A 15169-nucleotide genomic window follows, 5' to 3' on the forward strand; every position below is an offset into this window, starting at 1 on the left:
GCTGGGGTCTGAGAACAGCCGAAGTTCATGGTGAAGCTGGGAGGCCACATCCATCTCGCTTCACTCCCTACACTGCCCTGGCTAGTATTCCTGGCCAGTCCCGCTCCCTCTGTCAGCTTGAGCTTCTGGGCAGAGGCTGATAGGACAGCTGGCTCCAGTGCTGGCTCCTGCTCAGCCACTGGCATTTCAGAACCTCAGGACAGATGCTGGCTCACAGGGTAGCGCCTGGGCGGGCTGGGATTGGCTGATTTGGTTCAAGGATCATTGCAGGGCTCCAAAACCCAGATATCCCCAAGTGCCAGGCAGGAAACATACATGCAAGAAGCTTCCAGGTTGGTACTGTACTGAACTGGAAATTGGGGGCGGGGAGGGAGTCTACCCAGCTCTAGCTGGTGGTTTCCAGACAGGATTGAACACAGTGTTACTAGACGTGGTAGTTTCTCAGAAAAGCTGGACATCCAGATTTCTATCTTCGTTCTTGTGTTAGTTTCTGCTGTAGAGCAAAATGACTCAGCCTCATGTATACATACATACATATATATATATATATATATATATATATATACACACACAGACATGCAGCTTCCCAGGTGGCTCAGACAGTAAAACATCCGCCTGCAGTGCAGGAGACCCGGGTTTGATCCCTGGGTTGGGAAGACCCCCTGGAGAAGGAAATGGCAACCCACTCCAGTACTCTTGCCTGGAAAATTTCATGGACTGAGAGGCTCCTCAGAGCCTGGTAGGCTGCAGTCCATGGGGTCGCAAAGATTCGGACATGACGAGCGACTTCACTTTTACTTTCACCCTCTTCCTTGGATTTCTTTCCCATTTAGGTAACCACAGAGCATTGAGCAGAGTTCCCTATGCTCCACAGTAGGTTCTCATTAGTTATTAATTCTTCTTCCTTTTTTCCTTTCCTTCTTTCCCCCCTCTCTCTCTTCCTTTTTTATCTTTGTTTTCTTTCTTCTCCTTCTCCTCCTCCTTCTTTTTAAATGATAAGCACACAGGGCTTCTATTGACAACCCCTGTGATAAGGAACTGAGGAGGAAAAGGCTGAGGACAAGATAATCTCCCAGAGTTGGGAGGGACCACAGAGTCAATCTCACTGAGAATAAACAAGTGGCCTATGGACGCATCCGCTCATTCCTCCACCCTCAGCTTTGGTCATCAGGAGTCAAGGCCTGGGGACATCATCTAGTCTTAGTTGGCCCCTGTTCCAACCACTGTCCCTCCAGGAGATGGAGCTGGTCACATTCCCAGCAAGAGCCTCTTTCTCCAAGTTGACCCTTCAAAAGGCACCTCAGTGAGTATGAAGGGTGAGTTCTAGCTAGTAAGATGTCACTGAAATAACATAACCCAAGTCCTCTTTTCCAAGGAGATCTTGCTGTTTAGAGACTTGAGGTGAACTCTTGTAAATGAAGAATTCTATCCTAATTTATTTAAATTATTTTTTGGGAGTTCCCTGGTTGCCTATTGGTTTGGATTCTGGGTTTTCACTGCTATGGCCCAGGTTCAATCCCCAGTCAGGAAACTGAGATCCTGTAAACCATGGGGCAAAATAAAAAAAGGTACCTTCTGATGCCAAATGTGACCTCTTAAAAAGGATAACAGTAATAAAACATTTATTTATTCCTTAGTATAGGCAAGGCATTTTTTATAAATTGGATATAATTTTGGCAACAACCCTTTGAGCTAAGTATTTATGTATATTTTTCCAGAGTATGTGGTAGATAAAGTGAAAGTGACGTCTCTCAGTCTGTCCAATTCTTAGCGACCCCATGGACTGCAGCCTACCAGGCTCTTCCGTCCATGGGATTTTCTAGGCAAGAGTACTGGAGTGGGTTGCCATTTCCTTCTCCAGGGAACTTCTTGACCCAGGGATCGGACCTAAGGATTGAACCCAAGTCTCCCACATTGTAGACAGACGCTTTACCATCTGAGCCACCAGGGAAGTCCTGTGGTAGATAAAGATGGCCACAAATTGTTTGTCACTTCCCTCTTGGCGGGGTGGGCCTAGCTTCCCCCAGTTGAATCTGGTGGCCAGCTATGGATTGGAGTTCCCATGACTCCCACTTCAGAGGTTAATCGATTGCTACAATAATTTACAGAGCCCAGGGAAACATTGACTTATATTTGCTGGTTTATTGTAAAGGATATTATAAGATACAGGGCTTCCCCGGTGGTTTGGTGGTAAAGAATCTGCCTGCCAATGCAGGAGATAAGAATTCGATCTCTGATCCGGGAAGTTCCCACATGTCTTGGAGCAACTAAGCCCGTGCACCAGAATTACTGAGCCTGTGTTCTAAAGCCTGGGAGCTGCAACCGTTGATGCCTGCTCACCCTTTAGCCTGTGTTCGGAAACAAGAGGACCTATTGCAACGAGAAGCCCATGCACTGCAACCAGAGTAGCCCCCCACTCTCCACAACTAGAGAAAATCTGAGGAGCAATGAAGACCCTGCATAGCCGAAAGTAAATACATAAAACTGTAAAGGCTATTTTAAGATACAGATGAATGGCTAGGATGAAGAGGTATGTATGGTGAGGTCCAGAAGGGTACTAAGTACAGGAGCTTCTGTTCCCATGGCGTTAGGATGTACCACCCTCCTGGCATGTGGATGTGTTCACCAACCCAGAACTTCTGCCAGCCGTACACTTTTAGGATTTCTGTGGAGGCTTCACACACAGGCCTGATTGACCATTAACTCAGCCTCCAGCTCTTCTCCTCTTGCCGGAGTTTGAGGGGTGGGGCTGAAAGTTCCAAGCTTTTAATCCTGGCCTGGTCTTTCTGGTGACCTGCTCCAATCCTTCAGTTATCCAAGGGCACACTAATCATTGCCCAGGAAATTCCAAGGAATTTAGTAGCTCTGTGCAGGAACCAGGGTCAAACACCAAATGTTACAACAGAAGATGCTCCAAAGTGCCCTTATCATTTAGGAAATTACAAACGTTTCAGGAGCTCTGTGCCAGAAATGGTACAGAGACCAATACATGTATTTTTAAAAAATTATTATTTCACAAGTTGTACTGTTGTCTAAGAATGGAGAAGGCTGACAGGCAGTCTTTGCCACAACAAATATTGTAATCCATAGATAAGGAAATCCAGGCCCAGATAGTTTAACTAATTGCCTAAGGCCTCATTAGAAGCAGCAAAGCTAGAATTCCAACATGGCCTATAATAGACATTCAATTTTTACTTCTCTTATTTAAAAACAAATTGTTTTATGATCGCTTTTGACAAGCACTTCTGAAACTGCTTCCCTGGTGGCTCAGATGGTAGAGAATCTGGAGACTTGGGTTCAATCCCTGGATCAGGAAGATTCCTTGGAGAAGGGGATGGTAACCCACTCAGTATTCTTGCCTGGAGGATCCCATGAACAGAGGAGCCTGGCAGGGTACAGTCCATAGGGTTGCAAAGAGTTGGACACGACTGAGCGACTAACACTGACTTTCTGAAATTGTGCAACTCAGATTGGGACTTGAACCCACAGGCTGGGATGCAAACCCAGCCAAAATCCAGATTGGAACTTGAAACAATGGTCTTTTAATTGAGATTGTATACCTGGTCTCAGGACTTAATGAAGCTCAGGTTCTTTGATGTCTTGTCACAGGAAGAATCCAGTGAGAGATAAAGTGATAGGTAAGAAGTGGATTTATGTAGAGAAACTCACTCCACAGACAGAATGTGGGCCATCTAAGAAGGAGAGAGTGGCACCAGGGTATGGGGTTGTCAGTTTATACAGGGGTGGGTGATTTCATAGGCTAATGAGAGGAAGGAGTATTACAGCTATTTGGGGGAAAGTGAAAGTGTAGTCACACAGTGGTGTCCCACTCTTTGCGACCCCCTGGACTGTAGCCCTCCAGGCTCCTCTGTCCATGGAATTCTTCAGGCAAGAATACTAGAGTGGGTTGTCATTCCATTCTCCTGATCCAGGGATCGAACCCAGGTCTCCCACATTACAGGCAAATTCTTTACCATCTGAGTCACCAGGGAAGTGGTGGGGATTTCCAGGAGTTGGGCCACTACCCACTTTTTGAGCTTTGGAACTGCTATGGTGCCTGTGGGTAAGTCATGACGTGCTGATGTGTTACAGTGACCATATACAGAAGCTCAAGGTCTAGTGGAAGTCCACTCATCTGCCACCTTGGATTGTTCAGTCACTCAGTGGTGTCCGACTCCTTGTGACCCCATGGACTGAAGCAAACCAGGCTTCTCTGTCCTTTACCATCTCCCAGATCTTGCTCAAACTCATGTCCATTGAGTCGGTGATACCATCCACCCATGTCATCCTCTGTTGCCCCCTTCTCCTGCCCTCAATCTTTCCCAGCATCAGGGTCTTTTCCAGTGAGTTGGCTGTTTGCAACAGGTGGCCAAGTATGGAGCTTCAGCTTCAGCATTAGTCCCTCCAATGAATATTCAGGGTTGATTTCCTTTAGAATTGACTGGTTTGATCTCCTTGCTGTCCAAGGGGCTCTCAAGAGTCTTCTTCAGCATCACAATTTATTCGAAAGCATCAGTTCTTCAGTGCTCAACCTTCTTTATGGTCCAACTCTCACACTTGTACATGACTACTGGAAAAACCATAGGTTTGACTATACAGACCTTTGTTGGCAAAGTGATATCTCTGTTTTTTAAATATACTGTCTAGGTTGATCATAGCTTTTCTTCCAAGGAGCAAGTGTCTTTTAATTTCATGGCTGCAGTCACTGTCTGCAGTGATTTTGGAGCCAAAGAAAATAAAATCTGCCACCGTTTCCACTTTTCCCCCATCTATTTCCCAGGAAGTGATAGGACCAGATGCCACGATCTTAGTTTTCTGAATGTTGAGTTTTAAGGCAGCGTTTTCACTCTCCTCTTTTCACCCTCATCAAGAGGCTCTTTAGTTCCTCTTTGTTTTCTGCCATTAGAGTGGTATCTTGGACGTATTTGGTTTTAATCACTTTATGTTATGGGCTTCCCAAACGGCGTAGTGATAAAGAATCTGCCTGCCAAGGCAGGAGACACAAGAAATGTGGGTTTGATCCCTGGGTTAGGAATCCACTTCAGTATTCTCACTTGCGAAAATCCCATGGAGAGAGGAGACTGGCAGGCTACAGTCCATGGGGTCGTAAAGAGCAACATGACTTAGTGACTACACACACAGCTTCTGTCAGGTCCTTAGGCTGCTGCTGCTGCGAAGTCGCTTCAGTTGTGTTTAACTCTTCTCGACTCTAGACTGTAGCCTGCCAGGCTCCTCTAGCCATAGGATTCTCCAGGCAAGAATATAGCCCTCCTCCAGGGGATTTTCCCTACCCAGGGACTGAACCCATATCTCTGAAGTCTCCTGCATTGGCAGGTGGGTTCTTTATCACTGGTGCCACCTGGGAAGCCCTATCCTCAGGTTATGTCATTCTTTTTTTTTAAAATTTACTTGACTGCGTTGGGTCTTAGTTGCAGCACATGGGATCTTCATTGTGTCACATGGGATCTTTTGTTGTGGAGCATGGACTCTCTAGTTGAAGCACAGGCTTCAGTGGTTGTGGCACTTGGGCTTGGTTGCTCTGCAGCATGTTGGATTTCAGTTTCCCAACCAGTGAGTGAAGCCGAGTTCCCTGCATTTCAAGGCCAATTCTTAGACACTGAGCCACCAGGGAAGTCCCTGTGACATTCTTGTAAAGGTTGTGACCTAACCCCTTCCCTCCTGTTTCAGTTCTGCTGTAGTCTTTCTTATTGTTATTTTAATGTATTCTTTCTTCCAGTTTTATTGAGATATAATTGACACACAGCACTCTGTAAGTTTAAGGTGGACTGCATAATAAAATGGCTACCACAATAAGTTTAGTGAACATCTGTCATCTCATATAGATACAAAATAAAAGAAACAGAAAAAAAAAGTTTCTTTCCTTGTGATGAAAAGTCTTAGGATTTACTCTTTTTTTTTTCTCTCTTAGCAAAACATTTTTTTTTCCTTTTGTACTGGGCTCGGGTTGGCATCTTACAATTTGGGGAATTATGCTTTCTCTTTGGAAACAAAGTGCTGAGATTGTAATCTCTTTTTGAAAATAGTGAGAGGATTTTACATGTTCATGACTGTGATGAGGATGAGTTGGTTGTATAAGGGTGTATAATGGGGAGGATTTACTCTTCTAACAACTTTCAGATAACATGCAGTAGTATTAACTATATTTATTATACTGTACATTACATGCCTAATACTGATTCATCTTATAACTAGAAGTTTGTATCTTTTGACTAATTTCATCAAACTCCCCTACCTCTGGTAACTACAAATCTGATCTCTTTTTCTATGATTCGGTTTGTTTGTTTTTTGAAGTATAATTGACCTACAACATTTTATTACTTCCTAGTATACAATACTGTGATTTGATATTTCTCTACATTTCAAAGGGCTTCCCTGGTAGCTCAGCTGTTGAAGAATTTGCCTGCAGTATAGGAGACCACAGTTCGATTCCTGGGTCAGGAAGATCTCCTGGAGAAGGGACAGGCTATCCACTCCAGTATTCATGAGCTTCCTTGGTGGCAAAGATCATAAAGAATTCACCTGCAGTTTGGCAGACCTGGGTTTGATCCTTGGATTGAGAAGATCCCCTGGAGAAGAGAATGTTAACCCACTCCAATATTCTTGCCTGAAGAACTCCCATGAACAAAGGAACCTGGCGGATTACAGTCCATGGGGTTGCAGAGTCAGACACGACTGAGCAACTAAGCACACATACATTTCAAAATGATCGCTATGATAAATCTAGTTACCATCTTTCACCATACATAGATATTATATAGTTGCTGACTGTATCACCCACGCTGTACATTCCATACTCATGAATCACTTATTTTGTAACTGGAAGTTTGTACCTCTTAATCTCCCTTATCTATCTTTCTGATCTCCCCACCCTACTCCTCTGGCATCCCCCTGTTAGTTCCTTGTATCTATGACTCTGTTTACATTTTGTTGTGGTGTTTAAGATTTCACAAATAATTGAAATCATTGTCTTTGTCTGACTTATCTCATTTAGTATAATATCCTCTGGGTCCATCTATATTGTCCCAAATGGCAAGATTTCATTCTTTTTTTATGACTGAAAAATAGTTCATTGTGTATAATCAGTCACTCTATAAAAATGATATATATATATACCGGCATCCCTACTGGCTCAGATGGTAAAGAGTCCACCTGCAATGCAGGGTTTGATCCTTGGGTTGGGAAGATCCCCTGGAGAAGCGCATGGCAACCCACTCCAGTATTCTTGCCTGGAGAATCCCCTGCACAGAGGAGCCTGGCAGTTTACAGTCCATGGACACGACTGAGCGACTAACATGTATGTATACACCACATCTTATCCATTCTTCTATCACTGAGCACTTAGGTTGCTTCTATACCTTGGGTATTGTAAATATAAAAATAATTTTAAGTTTAAAGCACCAAAACAAAACAGGACTTCCCTGGTGGTCCAGTAGGCAAGACTCTGCTTCCACTGCAGGGAGCATAGGTTCCATCCCTGGTCGGGGAAGAGCACTGCATCCTGGCTGGTGTGGCCAAAAGCAACAGCAACAAAAAAGCAACTAGTCACGCATCTTGTTTTAAAAAAGCCAGTCCTGGGACTTCCCTGGTGGTCCAGTGACTGGGACTCCACCCTTCCAATGCAGGGGACCTGGATTGGCTTCCTGGTTAGGAAACTAAATCCCACAGGCCACAACTAAGATCCCACAGGCCACAGCTAAGATCCCACAGGCCACAGCTAAGATCCCACATGCCACAGCTAAGATCAGAGATCCTGCATGCCGCAACTAAGACCAGGCACAGCCACATTTTTTTTTTTTTTAAGAAAATCCAGTGGTAATAAAAAGCTCATATGAAATGCCAGCAGTCCTTTGTCCCAGCTTTGCCCACCTCCAGCTTGCTGTGTTGCCTACATTTATCTCTTTTAAGCTGTTTCTTTTGGCATTTATCTCAGTATTTTAAGATAATGTGCTTATATTGTTATTTCGTGATTTAAAAACTAAAAGAGGTAATTATTGATAAAAGATTTAGTTTTCTTGCTCCTGCACCTTGAAGTCCTTTCCTCCCCTTTAAAAATGAAGTTACGTCACAATACAGCCCATAGGGTTAAATAATCAGTATGGACATTACTGAGTATGCAAATCTCATTCACTGCTGTGCTTAGTAGTTTACTCTGATTACCTTTCCTTTTGTGTAAATCTGGTTTGTTTTTCCTGTGATTAATAATGGCCATATTTTCCCATTTGCTTTGTTACATGCATACTTACCCAAATGCTCCAACAGATCTGTCAGTAATTATTCCAAATGCTTAGACAAGTCAGATAACCTCTTAGTTTTATTTCTCCCTGGAGACTTTCCTTTGATAGTGCTCCATATTCTTGCTCCAACTGAACTGGCCACATTCTGGTCAGCTGCCCAGCTGTCATTTGAAAACCTCTTGGTTGTTCTTCTGAGATTGATTCTTGGTTTCCTAGATGCTTTCCACTTCCTTGCTTTACAGCTCTATTTTGCTGAAACATATTCTCCAGTGACTTTCTGAGAAAGGTAAAACAGGATGTAAATTTACTTAACCTTTATTTATCTAGGAATATTTCTATTTCAGCCTCATACTTGATTGAAAGTTTGGTTGCACATGAAATCTGCAGGTTGAAAAGTTTCACTCAAAAATTATGAAGGCATTGGAAATTCCCTGACTATCTGGTGGCTAAAACTTCGCACTTCCACTTGGAGGGGGCAGGATGTAGTACATCCCACAGGCTGTGTGGTGTAGTCAAAGAATTAATTAATTTTTCAAAAATATAAAAAATTATGAAAATATTGATGTGTTATCTTCTAGCCTGCAGTGATGCCAAGAAGCATGACATCCCTACCCCCTACCATCTCAGAAAATCTTTAAGGTTTTCTCTTTATTTCTAGTGTGAAGCTGTTAAAATTCAATTCACTGGTTCAAATACTGAGATTCATGTCTTTGTTTGCAAAATTTTCTTGAATTATTTCTTTGATAATATCTCTTTTTCTCTGGTCCACTACTTCCTGTCCCTGCCCATTTTCTCTGTTCTCTATTTCTGGAATTCCTGTTAGTCAGATGTTGTAGCTGAGTTGAAACTTAATTTTCTTATCTCTTTTTTTCCATCTCTTTGTCAATGAAGCTGCTGGGCCTTAACAACTGGGCGGCCAGGGAATTTCCTCCATCTCTTTGTCTTTTCATTTGGCTTTCCAGGAGATTCTCTTAACTATCTTTAACTCTTCTTTTGATTTATTTTTTAATTTGGCAATCATACTTTTAATCTTTAGGTGCTAGTTTTCTTTTTGTTCATTTTTCAAAGTATTCTCTTCTGGCTTTATAGTTGTGGTATCTGCTTTATTTAATGTCCCTTCTCTTGGGAATCCCCTGGTGGTCCAGTGGTTAGGACTCTGAACTTCCACTGCAGGGGGCCTGGGTTCTAGCCCTGGGGATCCCACAAGCCAAGCCGGGTGGCATGTACCCCACACCCCCCAAAAAATCCCCTTCTCTCTAAATAACTCCTTTTAACAGTTCTTTGAAGGCAAGCCTATTTTTGCTTGTAGGAGAAAGTATTTCTCCTTCACTTTTGAAGGACCATTTTACAGAATATAGAATTCTAGGTTTCTCTTAACGTTCAAAATATTACACTCAACTCTCTATGCGTGGGTAGTTTCAGAGAAGTCAGATGTGTAGTGCACTCTTGAACAACATGGCTTTGAACTGCGAAGGTCTATATATAGTGGATTTTTTTCAGTAGTAAATACTACCACACTACATGATCTGCAGTTGGTAGATGAGAACTATGGGTATAGAGGGCCAACTATAAATTATATAGAAATTTTCAAGTATGTTGAGAGTCAGAACCTCTAACTCCCATATTGTTCAAGGGTCAACTGTAAATCTTTTTTTTTTTTTTTTTGCCACACCTGTGTTGGCTTGCAGGATCTTGGTTTCCTAACCAGGAATTGAACCCAGGGCTGGGCAGTGAAAGTGCAGAGTCCTAACCACTGGACTGCAGGGAAGTCCTGGGAATTTTATGTAATCTTTTTTTTTTTTTTAATTTTTTTGTGGGGGGATGGAGGAGGAAGGCAGGTTTTTAATTTTTTGTTATTTTAAAATATTTATTTATTTTTGGTTGCACTGGGTCTTCATTGCTGCCCGTGGGCTTTCTCTAGCTGTGATGAACAGGGGCTACTCCTTGTTGGGGTGCATGGGCTTCTCATTGTGGCGGCTTCTCTAGTTTCAGAGCACAGGCTCTAGACACGTGGTCCTCAGTACTTGGGGCACGTATGCTCTATAGTTGTGGCTTGAGGTCTCTAGAGCTCGGCTCAGTAGTTTTGGCGCTGGGGCTTAGTTGTTCCACAGCATGTGGAATCTTCCCAGACCAGAGACTGAATCTGTGTCCCCTGCATTGGTAAGCAGATCCCTATCCACTGTACCACTGGGGAAGTCCTGTAATTCTTAATCTTTGCTTCTCTGTAAGAACAGTATTTTCTCCCTCTGGCTTCTTTCAGGGTTTTTTTCTTTGATTTTTTTTTTTTCTGTTTTTGAAAATGATATGACTTGGTGGCAAACTTTTTGTCATTTATCCTGCTTGGTGTTCTCTGAACTTCCTGAACCAGTCATTAGTTAATTCAGTTCAGTTCAGTCGCTCAGTCGTGTCTGACTCTTTGTGACCCCATGGACTGCAGCAATGCCAGGCCTCCCTGTCTATCCATCACCAACTCCTGGAGCTTACTCAAACCCATGTCCACCGAGTGGTGATGCCATCCAGCCATCTCATCCTCTGTCATCCACTTCTCTTCAGAGGATTAGTTAACTGGGTGCCTAAAATTAATTTTGGGGAAATTCTGTCATTATTGTTTCAAATATTTTTCTGTTCATTTCTCTCTTGTTCTGATATTCCTATTCTGTGTGCATTATTACTTTTGGTTTTCTACAGTTCTTGGATTTTATTTTCTAAGTTTTTTTTTCTTTTCAGCTTTGGAGGTTTCTGTTGAGATATCCCAAAGCTCAGAGATTCTTTCCTAAATTGTATCTAATCTATACTGTGTGTTTGTTTCCGTTGCTAAGTTGTGTCCAAGTCTTGCAACCCCATGGACTGTACCCCACTAGGTTCCTGCGTCCATGGGATTTCCCAGGCAAGGATACTAGAGTGGATTGCCATTTCCTTCTCCAGGGGATCTTCCCAACCCAGGGATCAAATCCAAGTCTTCTGCATTGCAGTGAATTCTTTACCACTCAGCCATTGGGAATCCCCCTATATAGTACAGGCCTATCAAAAGCATTCTGCATCTCTCTTAAAAGTTTTTTTTTACTTCTTTAATCTTTAGCATTTCTTTTTGGTTCTTTCTTAGAATTTCCTTCTCTCTGCTTACATTGCCCATCTCTCTCTTCCTGCAGGTTGTCTGCTTTATCTGTGAGGGCCCTTAGCATTTTAATTGTAGTTGTTTAAAATTCCTGCTCTGATAATTCTAACACTCCTGCCATATTTGAGTCTAGCTCCGATGCTCTGGCTCTCCAAACTGTATTTTTTGCCTTTTAGTATATGTTGTATTTTAGAAAGAATTTGTGGTTGTACTGGGTCTTCACTATTGTGTGAGGGCTTTCTTTAGGTGGGGCAAGCGGAGGCTACTCTCTCGTTGTGGTGGCTTCTCTTGTGCAGCATGGGCTCTAGAGTACACAGGCTTCAGTGGCTGCAGCATGTGAGCTCAGTAGTTGTAGCACTCCGGCTTAGTTGCTCCATGGTATGTGGGATCCTTCTGGATCAGGGATCAAACCTATGTCCCCTGCATTGGCAGGCAGAGTCTTAATCACTGGACCAGGGAAGCCCTCTTATAATTTTTATTTTTTGATAGCCAGACATAATGTACTAGGGAAAAGGAATTGCAGTAAGTAGGAGAAGGCAGTGGCACCCCACTCCAGTACTCTTGCCTGGAAAACCCCATGGATGGAGGAGCCTGGTGGGCTGCAATCCATGGGGTCGCTAAGAGTCGGACACGACTGAGAGACTTCCCTTTCACTTTTCACTTTCATGCTTTGGAGAAGGAAATGGCAACCCACTCCAGTGTTCTTGCCTAGAGAATCCCAGGGACGGGGGAGCCTGGTGGGCTGCTGTCTATGGGGTTGCGCAGAGTCGGACACGACTGAAGCGACTTAGCAGCAGCAGCAGCAGCAGCAGCAGCAGCAGCAGCAGCAGCAGCAGCAGCAGCAGCAGCAGCAGCAGGCCTTTAGTAATGAGGTTGCACAGTATAAGGGGAGGGGAAGTGTTCCTGTAGTCCTACGGTTGGATCACATACTCTTAGCCTGTGTGCTTCTGGACTGTGGACGCTTATGTTTCTCTGCTCTCTCTCTAATCCCGCTTAGGTGAGACACAGTGGCTAGAGTGGGATGAAGTTGTGTGTTTCCCCTCCCTTAGGTCTATTAGGCTCTGATAAAATCCCAGTAGGTTAGGCTCTGGTTAAATTTTAAGTATCTCCCCAGGGCATATCTTTGTTAACAAGAACAGAATGCTCTAGCAATTTCAGAATGGTTTTTACCCTTCTCTGCTGGAAGCATGATGGATTTTTTTCCCTGATGTGTACTATCAGAACTTGGTAGAACTTTAGGTAAAACCCACAAAGTCTCAAAGTATGCCTCCTTCTCCCCAAAGAACTGGGCTCCTTGGTGTTTTTCTCCCTCAGATTTGTCTGCACTGAACCTCCAGAAATTCATCAATTACAGTTTAGGTTCCCTTACTCTGGCACTGATTCCCACAGAGGTTTCTGCTTGTGGGTTTCTGCTCTGTATTTGTGTCTCTCTCTAATTTGAGGGGCAGGGGTGTGCCTTATAGTCTGAACTTATCTTACACATTTTAGAAGAGTTGACTTTGGTTTGTTCAACTTTTACTTGTTAGGATGGAGTGGCCACTTCTAAGCGTCTTACATGCTGGACTCTAAAACACATCAATTAAATCTTTTATTTTTTTCAATTTCACTTTTAATGGAAGAATCTCCAAATAGATGAATCATGCACCTATTCCTCTCCCCTCCCACCCCACCTCTCAGGGAACATAAAGTGTTTGGAGGACAGGGTGTCTGCCTTCTTCCTTCTTCCTGGCTACATTATCTCTGGCCTTCCTCCATATCGACTGAAAATTTTTTCATTGTATCCCAGCAGTGAATTGCCAAATCTGGATCTGTAATATTGAATCTACACTTACCACATGTACCTGCATAATTAGATTACTTGACTGGTCTGATTCCCCCACTAGGTTGGAGGCCATGATCTAGAAGTGGCCCTGCCCCAGTAGAGGGACATCATTCAGAAATGCTAGGCAGCAGATCACTAGGAACCTGAGAGACTCAAGGGACTGGAGCCTCTGAAGCCATACTGCTGCTGCTAAGTCACTTCAGTCGTGTCCGACTCTGTGCGACCCCAGAGACGGCAGCCCACCAGGCTTCCCCGTCCCTGGGATTCTCCAGGCAAGAACACTGGAGTGGGTTGCCGTTTCCTTCTCCAATGCATGAAAAGTGAAAAGTGAAAGTGAAGTCGCTCAGTCGTGTCCGACCCTCAGCGACCCCATGGACTGCAGCCTTCCAGGCTCCTCCAACAGGCGCCTCTCTTCTACAGGCTGAAATTATACAAAGGTGACCTCTACTGACCAAAGGACGGAACTGTAGCTACACACCGTGCGCCCCCTGCCCTGCTCTTCCTTTCCAGTATGAGGAAATGACCAACACGATCCCTTCTATCTACCAGGTACTCCACATATATTATACCATGTGTCCTTGGATTTTTAATATTTTCATCTACAAGATGGGCACCATAACTCCTACTTCATAGTTGAGGAAAGTGGGGTTCCTAGAACTGAACTGATTTCCCGAGTTCCCAGTGTAAAGAGGTATTGCTCAGATCTAAGCCAGCTCTGTCTGAAGCCAAAGCCTTTGCTTTGTCTACCAGTCCCCTGATACTCAGAGTGCAGTCCAAGGACCAGCCTGGGCAAAACTGGGAGCATTTACAATGCAGACTGAAGCCCCACACCAGATCTGCTGCTGCTGCTGCTGCTGCTAAGTCACTTCAGTCGTGTCTGACTCTGTGCGACCCCATAGAGGGCAGCCCACTAGCCTCCCCCGTCCCTGGGATTCTCCAGGCAAGAACACTGGAGTGGGTTGCCATTTCCTTCTCTAATGCATGAAAGTGAAAAGTGAAAGGGAAGTCGCTCAGTCGTGTCTGATTCTTAGCGACCCATGGACTGTGGCCTACCAGGCTCCTCCGTCCATGGGATTTTCCAGGCAAGAGTACTGGAGTGGGGTGCACACCAGATCTACTGAATCAGAATTTGTATCCTAAGGAGATAAAAATTTTGTAAGTACATTAAAGTTTGAGAAATACCCTGGCTCCCAGGAAGTGTTAGGGGAAACCTGGCATGTGGCCTCCTGAGGAGAAACCGAGTTTTCACATTTCTTCTGTAAATGTGGATTTCCGGTCATAAAGCACTTGTCATTTTTTCATGTACTTTCTCGACACTGGCTCTCCTTTATCCTGGGAGGTAAATAAGGTCAGTGATGATCAGTCCCACGTTAAGAGATCGGGAAACAGAAGCTCAGAGATGGGAAGTGACTTGCCCAGAGCCACGGGCTAGCTGACATCCCACCACTTGATGTGGTTTGGCTGGGAGGGTAAGCCAAGGGTTCCAGGATCTGATGTTGGTGCCGGCATGAGGGTTGGAAGTTCCTAAGCTTGCATTCTGGGGTCAGAAGTCACCAGGCTAAGAGCCCTTTGCTCACTTGTTCATTCATGCACGGCAAGAGGGCTGTCTGGCTCCAATATTACTTCCTGTGTGTCGCTGGGTAAACTATGTAACATCTCTTAGCTTTTACTTCTGCATAGAGTTGTCACGAAGACCAAATGTGAATGATGCAAGTGCTAGCACAAAGTAGGAAATCAGCAAGCCTTAGCTGATATTCATTCATTCACGCAACAACTATTGCACACTCGCTAAGTGTGTTCCAGGCACCGGCTAAGATAACTGATGGATAAGGAAGATGTGCCTGCCTCCATAGAATTTACAGTCTAATGGGGAAGGAAGACACTGATTAAGTACTTATAAGTCTTGGCTACAATGGATGAATGGATGAATTTGGCTAGTGGTTTGCCTATAGCCTAGATGTAAGCTTTTCTTCCCTG

The sequence above is a fragment of the Ovis aries genome, chromosome 14 (genome assembly GCF_016772045.2).
Source record: "Ovis aries strain OAR_USU_Benz2616 breed Rambouillet chromosome 14, ARS-UI_Ramb_v3.0, whole genome shotgun sequence".
NCBI classification, from domain to species: domain Eukaryota; kingdom Metazoa; phylum Chordata; class Mammalia; order Artiodactyla; family Bovidae; genus Ovis; species Ovis aries.